General features: G+C 37.3%; 1 pseudogene; it reads right to left on the reverse strand.

Moving 5' to 3' along the window:
* Window positions 1–365: 365 nt before the first annotated feature.
* LOC101525350 (vesicle-associated membrane protein 7-like) lies at window positions 366–3,864 on the reverse strand (annotated as a pseudogene).
* Between the last annotated feature and the right edge of the window lie 5,873 nt (window positions 3,865–9,737).

The following is a 9,737-nucleotide window of genomic DNA, read 5'->3' on the forward strand; positions in this document are numbered from 1 at the left end:
CTTCAGATTTAGCTCTCTGTTAATGTGCTTGGGAAAGCAGTGGGAGATAGCCCAAGTCCTCTGCCCCTGAACATACTGATGGAGTCCAGGCAGAAGCTCCTGGCTCCTGGTCTCTGCCTGGTCCAGTGCTGATTGTTGTGGCCCTAGTGGTAGTGAACCAGTTGGTGAACTCTTTTTCCTCCACTCCATTCCTCCTCCCTCTTTACCTCAGGTCTTAAAAAGAATAAAAGTAAAAAACAGGATTGAAGAGACTGGCAGACACCAACTATTAGTAGTGAAAAGCTTAAACCAATGTAGAATGCTTCTTAACTTTTTGTTCTTCCACATCCTTGGTTACTGGTAACTTCTTATTTATTCTCTTCTCTTCACACAATTCCACCACAGAGAGATAGTACAATGATACAGATTAGCACAACTGATATAAACATGATGATAATGGCAGTGAATTTGAGATTCTTCTCATATATGGTTAGAGCAAGTTTTCTGCTGGTAGTTTTGAAGATGAAAAATGTATCCACAAGAAATTAGTTTAGTCTATCAATAATTCCAAACTTTTCACTCAGCAACCAGATCTATTTCTGACAATGATCCCTTTCAGTTCATCCACCTTGGCTTTCACCACCACCATTTTGTCTAGATCCTTATTCTTAGAGTGATACTTCAGTTATGTGGCCAAGATACTTGAGAATTAAATGACATATGGAAGTGGTGTCTGCACTCTTCAACTATAAGTAGTTTGAAATTTTTACCTCACTCAAAAAATTGAAAGCTTGGGAATATTCACAATTATCATTACACAAAGATACACAACAGTGTTTTGACAGATGTTATGAAATAAATAATTTCCATACCAGTACATTAGTTTGCTATTTTCCCACAGTATCTTGGCCACAATCTGCTCTGTAACCTCCAGGAAGCTTCCTCTACACCAAACTTCTTTGGTAAGGAGTGTGCTTTCCCTGGTAAAAGCAGCAAAAAAGCACAAAGAATGGTCATGGCCTCAAGCCATCTTGACAGCCCTTGAAGGAATGAAGGGTCAAGTTCAAGGACACAGGTCAAACTTAGTTTCCACTGCCAGCTCTATCCAATCCCCATTCTGTCTCTCCTCTCCATGTAATTCTGAGTTTCAAATAAATTTAAAGTTGCAATTTCTTTAAATTTGGTGTACCAAACTTCACCTTCAAGCAAACTATTTTATGCCAATAAAATAAGGACAACTGTTTTCTATTTATCCCTTGCTTGCGTGATCATTTGTGTATTCGTTTGTTTTGTAGCATAAAGATCTTACATTCACATAAGAGAATACAATCTAGCTCTAAATCCCTACATAAGTTGGTGCTAGTGGGAGAGTGGCACAATTTCTTTTTTTCAAATATTTATTTTTCTTGGAAAGGGGGATATACAAACAGGAGGAGAGATAGAGAAGAAGATCTTCTGTCCGATGGTTCACTCCCCAAGTGACTGCAATGACCGGAGCTGAGCCAATCCGATGCCAGGAGCTCTTTCAGGTCTTCCATGCGGGTGAGGGTTCCAAGGCTTTGGGTCATACTTGACTGCTTTCCTAGGCCACAAGCAGGGAGCTGGATGGGAAGTGGAGCTGCTGGGACTAGAACCAGTGCCCATATGGAATCGCAGCACATGCAAGGCGAGGACTTTAACCACTACACTATTGTGCCGGGCCCTGCACAATTTCTTTTATCATGTTTTGTTATTATTGTTGCTGTCTTGTTACTAATTATTTACATAGATACAAAATAGGACACACATGGTTCCCGGGGAGAAAACAAGTGATGGAACAATCTATGCAAAGCACTTAGCAAAGGTTTCAATAAACAGTAGTTTCCTAACAGGATCTACAATATCATGTGATGATTTTTTTTATTCGAATGTAATTATTCAGTATGTTTATGTCAGCTATCAATGGATCTTGTCAGAAAAAAAGTAATTTGTTACCATTTTAGAGGAGAGAGAGAATCGTTTCCAAAAGAATAACATAATTTACTTGACAAATATCTCTGCAGTATGACAGAATGGTACCAAGGCAGTCAAGCAGGAAGTTCCCAATTATAAGAAGTTAGCAAAAAGAGAACCAGATTCAAGACTGACCAATCACCATGCATTCAGCTGTTAACTTATAAATATTAATAACTTGATCCATTTTTTCTGGTTTATTTGCTTTTTAGAGGAACAATGCACTCTAAACTTAACCCATTTAAAGCCTGTGGGATTTGAGCTGGAGGGTCAGAATTTCAGCTATCTTTTAAGATGATACAAAAATATTCATGACTGCATCTAGAAATGCACAGTAGCTTTCTGCTTCAAAGAAAAGGCTGTTTCAAAAACCTTAATGCTCAAAAGTAACATACCTAACACCATGATGCTCAATGCCTATGATATACAAAGGAAGAATCTGCACAATTCTTAAGATATTATTGAAAATGAATAGCTATTAGATTGGCAATTACAATTGCAAGAAAAATCTTAAACATGTATCTGCACAAAGTGACATATTTTCCACATTTTTAAACAATTCTATTCTAATGACTGTGGCCAATTTCCCATTGTGTGGAGAGATTAACAGCTAATACATACAGTACTATATAAAAAATCAGTATGTGATGAAATTTGAATCTGTAAATTCCTTAGCAAACTAGACGGAGTTGCCATGTAAGTATTTTTCATTAATGTTTTGGGGTGTTATTATGAAGCTTCTAATCTCCAAATTTCAGTTATCCACACAAGAAATTAATAAGACATAGTAGCATGTACCCTCTAAAGTCAGCTAAGGAATATGGTGAAGTACAAGCATTCAACTTCAGTGCAATTAATAGTGCAGTAACTTCTAGATGAGGAAAGTTCAAAGTCAATAGCCGAGAACCACTCGAATGGACAGTGATTGATTTTGCTTGCTCTTGTCTATAGAGAAATGATTCATTTAAGTTTTATTTTGAGCTAGCCTTTCCTCTGTTGCAGACCTAATGAGGCATAGGGGTGAAGTGAAAGCGGAAACAGGGTACATGGATAGCATCTGAATGGGGCCAACATCACAGTGATGTTTAAAATCAACAAAATAGTCCTAGTGACTCCATATCAAAAAGTTCCACTATTAAATTTCCAAAACTTTTAAAAAACATTTATTTTACATTTCAGTAGCCTGATTGTCTGACTCAATCATCGTTTTCTGAGTGTCTTCTAACAATTATATGTTTAGACAGTATGTTTTATTTCATATAAATAGCTCTAGATAGAAGATTGTCTAAAGGATGAATAAAAGTATATTCTGGCTGCAGATGGATGGTTTGATTTCTGGGGTTTCTATTCTGTTTCAATGGTCTACATGTCAACTTCTGTACAGTAACAAGCTGTTTTGATTATTCTTGTCCTGCAGTATGTCCTGGGATCTGATATTGTGATGCCTCCAGCTTTGTCGTAACTATCTGGAGTCTCTTGTGTTTTCACAGTAATTTCAGCATCATTTCTCCTAGATCTGAGAAGAATACTGTTGCTATTTTGATGGGGAGCATATTGAATTTGTAAACTACTTTGTTTGGTATGGTCACTTTGATGTTATTACTTCTTTCACAAACACGGCAGATCCCTCCATTTCTGTGTCATTTATGAGGATTCAAACAGCCCATCTTGCATCCTGCACCATTTCCTGCTACTCTTCCCCAGAGCTCCAAAATCCATGCTGTTCCAGTTATCTACCAATCAGATGCAACCTGGTGTCTTAGCCGAGACCCTCCCAATCTCTCTCCCCCCACCTACCTGCGGCTCAGATCATCTCAGTCCCCAGTACTGGGGCCAGCACACAGCCCACACAGCCCCTCCCTTCCTACCTGGTTCTTCCCAGTCCTCCTCCATCTTATCCCTTCCCCTATCCTGCCACCATGGCAGGAGATGTGTCCCTTCCAGTTTTCTCCCCCTCCACCCCTGCTCCTGTTCCTCCCCTGCTGGGATAAAGGACTTACTAAGCAGCTTGCTGAATCTGGGATTTTGGCTTATGGTAAACTAATCATGAAAAGAGGACTTGGCTGCCAGAGTTAGCTGCTCCTAACAACGTAAGAACTTTAAGTACACTTAAAACCTAACAATTTCTTGTTTTTTTAATTTATCTATTTATTGGAAAGTCAGATATACAGAGAGGAGGAGAGACAGAGAGGAAGATCCTCCCTCCAATGATTCACTCCCTAAGCAGCTGCAATGGTCAGAGCTGAGCCAATCTGAAGCCAGGAGCCAGGAACTTATTTTGGGTCTCCCACATGGGTGCATGGTCCCGAGGCTTTGGGCTGTCTTACTGCCTTCCCAGGCCAGAGGTAGGGAGCTAGATGGGAAGTGGAGCCATCGGGATCAGAACCGGGGCCCATATGGGATCCAGGGAGTGCAAAGTGAGGACTTTAACCACTACGCTATCGCACCAGGCCCAATTTATTTCTTTAATGTATTGTGACTTACAGTTAGACAATATTTTTAATATAATTTTCTAATATGCACACAGTTGATATTTTAGCAGTCCCAAAGACCTGACTGTACACATACAGTTATGTGTACCCTGAACACTGCAGGATTTTAGCAGTATTACTTGGCCTCTATCCACAAAATGCTAGCAGTTCTAATTTCCCTCCTCAAAATTATAATAACCATAAATACAGTAACACCTGGGGCAGATGACTGGGCAATTATTGACAAATACTGGTTTAAAAGGTAAAGCATCAATAGAATAATAATTTTTTAGATTTATATATTCAAACATCATACACTGTTCCTTTGTCTTTGACATAAAATATAAATATGAAATTGGTGAAATTTTCAATGTATGTTTATCTAAAAAATGAGAAAATATGGAGACAGAATTCAGACTGCAAATGTGGCCACTGAAGTGCTTTACACAGTAATTTTTTTTTAATACTGTTGCAGGGAATTTGACACATAAGACAGTATCCTGGTTTCTTGTTTCACACAAAATTTTCAGGTGGACAACTCTAGTTTGCAATGCAAGATTTATTTAGAAAGAGAGAAAGAAGACTCTTGTTGTAGTTATAGGAGGGAGTTCCAGGGAGGAAAAGATCCCTGACAAGAAACAGAAGCTAGGCAATTTATTAAAGATAGCAAGCAACTGCCTATCTGTGCTCACAGATCTAAGAAAGGTCAAAGGAAAGAGAATATTTATATATTCACTGCAGATGCACTGAGTTGAGAAAAAGGTTTACAAAAGGATCTTCATTACATAATAGAAAATACATATGACCTTTATCAAGTAAACGTTCCTACTTGGCAGAGGTAGTAGGTAGCAGAAATTCAGCAGTTTTCACTACTCCTGAACCATATAAATGCTACAATAAATTGATAAATCTTATTCGTTGCAGTTACAACAGGAGAAAATTTTTACTTTTGCGTTTCAATGAAGATATCTCTTAGCACGTTTATGTCTTAAATGTGTAATAATTTAAAATTGTTTCTGTATCTAGCAGAATTAATTTTAGCTACCTCCTTCTGATGCAACTACATAATTAACGGACATCCTACACTAGAATTTTGTGTCCTTAGGGTGAATCTAATTTGTACATGATATACCTTCTTTGTATATCTGTGTTACACCTTACAAGCTAAGATTTTGGGAAAACATTTTCCAAATATTTCAGCTTTAAAGTATGAGTAGAATCATATAAGTATTTGGAAGAAAAGACTCCTTTCTCCATCCTCTAGAAAAAAAAGTGCTGCTGAAACAAATTTGTTGACATGTTATTTTTAACATTTCTATTTGGTAAAATTTCTGTTTTTCTTTGGGTTGATTATCAGATTTTACTTACAGAAATTTTACATTTATGTCTAATTTTTTTATACTTTTAAATGAGTTTCTGATTAATTTTTTCTCTGTAAATTTTTTTTTTATTTCTTTTGAAAGACTTCTTACAGAGGAAGAGACAGAAACAGATTTTCCATCTGCTGGTTCACTATCCAAATGGCCACAATCTGAAACCAAGAACCAGGAACTTCTTCCAGGTCTTCCAGGTCCCCAGGTGGGTTCCAGGACCAAAGATTTGGGTCATCTTTTGCCGCATTTGAGGCCATTTAGCAAGAAGCTGGATCAAAAAAGCAGCAGCTGAAACAGGAACTGGTGCTCATATGGGGATTCTGGCATCATGGATCAGTCCCAACTAACTTTGATTTTGTTTTTTATACACTGCATTAAGTATTTGTCATTATGTAATTCCAAAATACAGTAACATTTCAACTTTATAGTGTCTAATCGGTATTGGTTTCTACCATTATCTTCAGTGCTTATTCCACTGACTTAACTTATAGATTTCATTCTTTCATTCATATTTGTTTTATAAGCCTTTGAAAACACCAACTTCCCTTACAGTTTATTTGAACTCATTCCACAAATTTTGGTAACTAATATTTTCATTCACTTACATGTATATTTTGTTCATACAAGATTTTCTTTTAAAGATTTATTTTTATTACAAAGTCAGATATACAGAGAGGAGGAGACAGAGGAAGATCTTCTGTCCGATGATTCACTCCCTAAGTGAGCCGCAACGGGCCGGTGCGCGCCGATCCAAAGCCAGGAGCCAGGAACCTCTTCCAGGTCTCCCACGTGGGTGCAGGGTCCCAATGCATTGGGCCGTCCTCCACTGCTTTCCCAGGCCACAAGCAGGGAGCTGGATGGGAAATGGAGCTGCCAGGATTAGAACCGGCGCCCATATGGGATCCCGGGGCGTTCAAGGCGAGGACTTTAGCTGCTAGGCCACGCCGCCAGGCCCCATACAAGGTTTTAACTCAACTGTGATTTGTATGAAAGTTTCTTTCAAAAAATACTTCAACCACAAATTCTTAAAAATTGTTTTTTAATGCTTATTTTGATCAAATTTATATTCTGTGTTATATCTTTTTTTTTAAAGATTTATTCATTTTATTACAGCCAGATATACAGAGAGGAGGAGAGACAGAGAGGAAGATCTTCCATCCGATGCTTCACTCCCCAAGTGAGCTGCAACGAGCCGATGCGCGCCGATCCAAAGCCGGGAACCTGGAACCTCTTCCGGGTCTCCCACGCGGGTGCAGTGTCCCAATGCATTGGGCCGTCCTAGACTGCTTTCCCAGGCCACAAGCAGGGAGCTGGATGGGAAGTGGAGCTGCCGGGATTAGAACCGGTGCCCATATGGGATCCCGGGGCTTTCAAGGCAAGGACTTTAGCTGCTAAGCCACGCCGCCGGGCCCCTCTTCTTTAAAAAAAATTTAAAAAAAAAAAACCTGGGACCTGGCACAATAGCCTAGTGGCTAAAATCCTTGCCTTGAATGCGCCAGGATGTCATATGTGCACCAGTTCTAATCCCTGCGGCCTGCTTTCCCATCCAGCTCCCCACTTGGGGCCTGGGAAAGCACTGCTTGTGGCCTGGGAAAGCACTGCTTGTGGCCTGGGAAAGCATTGAGGATGGCGCAAAGCCTTGGGTCCTGGTATGATACCTGCATGGGAGATCTGGAAGAGGCTCTGGGCCTCCTGGCTTCAGTTCAGCTCAGCTCCAGCTATTGCAGACACTTGGGGAGTGATTCATTGGACAGAAAATCTTCTTCTCTGTCTCTCCTCCTCTCTGCATATCTAACTTTTCAATATGAAAATAAATTAAATCTTTAAAAACAACTAACTCGGGTTTCACTCTTATTGAAAGATGTATTTTATGCCTTTTTGAAGTTTTTTCAAAGTACCATGGTAATACTTGAGATATTAGTTAAGGTATTATCAAGTCAATTACAGATTGGAGAATTACGAATTATAGAGTCTGATATTTGTAAACTGAACCCATGTTTTGAAGCTGCTGTTTTTATTTAAATAGATTTACTCACATTTTTCTAGTATGCCTACTGTTAGTTTGTTGAACATTCCATTCTGATGAAAGGTTTCTCTTGATGAAAGGTGTCTACAAACATGCTAACCTGCCAGATTAAACAAAAACAAAACTATACATTACATTATCTACAAGAAAATGAAGACTCAAAGGCTAGAGAAATATATCTTTATTAAACTAATAAAAACCAGGTGTACTTATTTTAATTTCAGAAGAAACACATTTAACCAATAAAATTACTGAGTATACGGATCACTGAAATTATACTCAGAGTAGTGCTTAGAAAAAATTTACATAAGTGACTATATATATTACAAGAGGATGTCTAAAATCAGATAGTAACTATTTTAATAAACTATTTTAAAGCAAAAATGTAAGCATAAACAAGGAAAATACATACAAATCAAGAAAAAAACCTGAAAAATAAGAAAAAAAAAAGATGTCTCTGGTAAAACAAAAATCAAAGTCCCTAGGCCTATACACAAACTATTATGAAAAGACTTAAATGAACAATAATAAACACAAAATGCGAATCATCACTATGAATATGAAACTTGTGGATACTAAATTTATAAGAAGGGTCAATAGTTCCATGCTCACAAATCTGATAAGCTCAAGGAAGTAGATCAGCTCACTGAAACACAGAAGCATAAGAAGTCATGCAACTGATGTAGGTAATCCGAGTAAGCCTATATATTTTAAAGAAATAGATCTATACTTAATTATCTAACAATAAGGGAAACAAATATAGTTGGCTAGAACCACAAATTCCACCAAAAGTTTGAAGACAATATATCATTTCTATTCTTATTCACAAAGTAGAAACATAAAGAAAACTTTGCAAATCATTCTGTTAGTCCATTGTTCTAATACCAAAACTACATAAAGATCAGAAACTACTAGTCATCATCATGAAAGATTTGTAACTGTTCAAAATATTGTTAAATTGAATCTAATGGATTGAAACTTAATATATAGAATCACAGTGAATTTATTTCAGGTATATAAAACTGTTTTAATATTTAAGTATCAGTTTTGTAATTCAGCCTATCAACAAAGATGAAAAATACTATGTTCTTATGAACACATGTAGATAAAGCATTTGAAAAACCCAACAGTCTTAAATGATAAAATAATCAGTAAGTTAATACAGGGGGATTCCCTTACACTGATTTTACAAATGTGTAAAATGCCTACCATTAGAACTACATTCAATTTTGAGAAGGCTTTTTTCCCACAATACCGAAAATGTTTAAACACACACACATGTGTGTGTGTGTATTTTTTTCTTGCATCTCACTTATTTAATGCCACACTAGTAGTTCAACTGATGTAAAAGACAACAGGCAACAGAATGCTTTCACACCAAAAAGGAGGTGGCACCCATCCAAGATGCTGGAGTTATAAGCAGCAGCTTAACCCATTACACTGTGTCGCTGGCACTCCAAGTTTTTTTTTTTTAAAGATTCATTTATTTTATTTGAGGATAAGAGTTACAGAAAAAGGCAGAGACAGAAAGATACTCCATTCGGTGGTTCATTTTGCATATGGTGCAATAACCAGTGCTAGTCAGGCCAAAGCCAGGTGATCCAAATTTTTTTTATTGTTAAGAACATTTTTAGTTAAACGTTATTTTGGCAAGACAAGATCATCAGATCTGCATGTATGATGTTTCAGATTTGTTCTGAAGTAGCTCAATATTTAGCACTTAAGCTCTGTTCATATCCTGTTAATAGCAATTAGTACAATATGAGGCAGACTAATTGTTACTTTATTGGAAAAAATAATTATGTCATTAAAACTTTCCCATTGAGATTTCTGATTAGAATAAATTAGAGTACAGTAATATTTACCAATTAGTACTACATTTATATTCACATCACT

Source organism: Ochotona princeps, chromosome 6 (genome assembly GCF_030435755.1).
Source record: "Ochotona princeps isolate mOchPri1 chromosome 6, mOchPri1.hap1, whole genome shotgun sequence".
NCBI classification, from domain to species: domain Eukaryota; kingdom Metazoa; phylum Chordata; class Mammalia; order Lagomorpha; family Ochotonidae; genus Ochotona; species Ochotona princeps.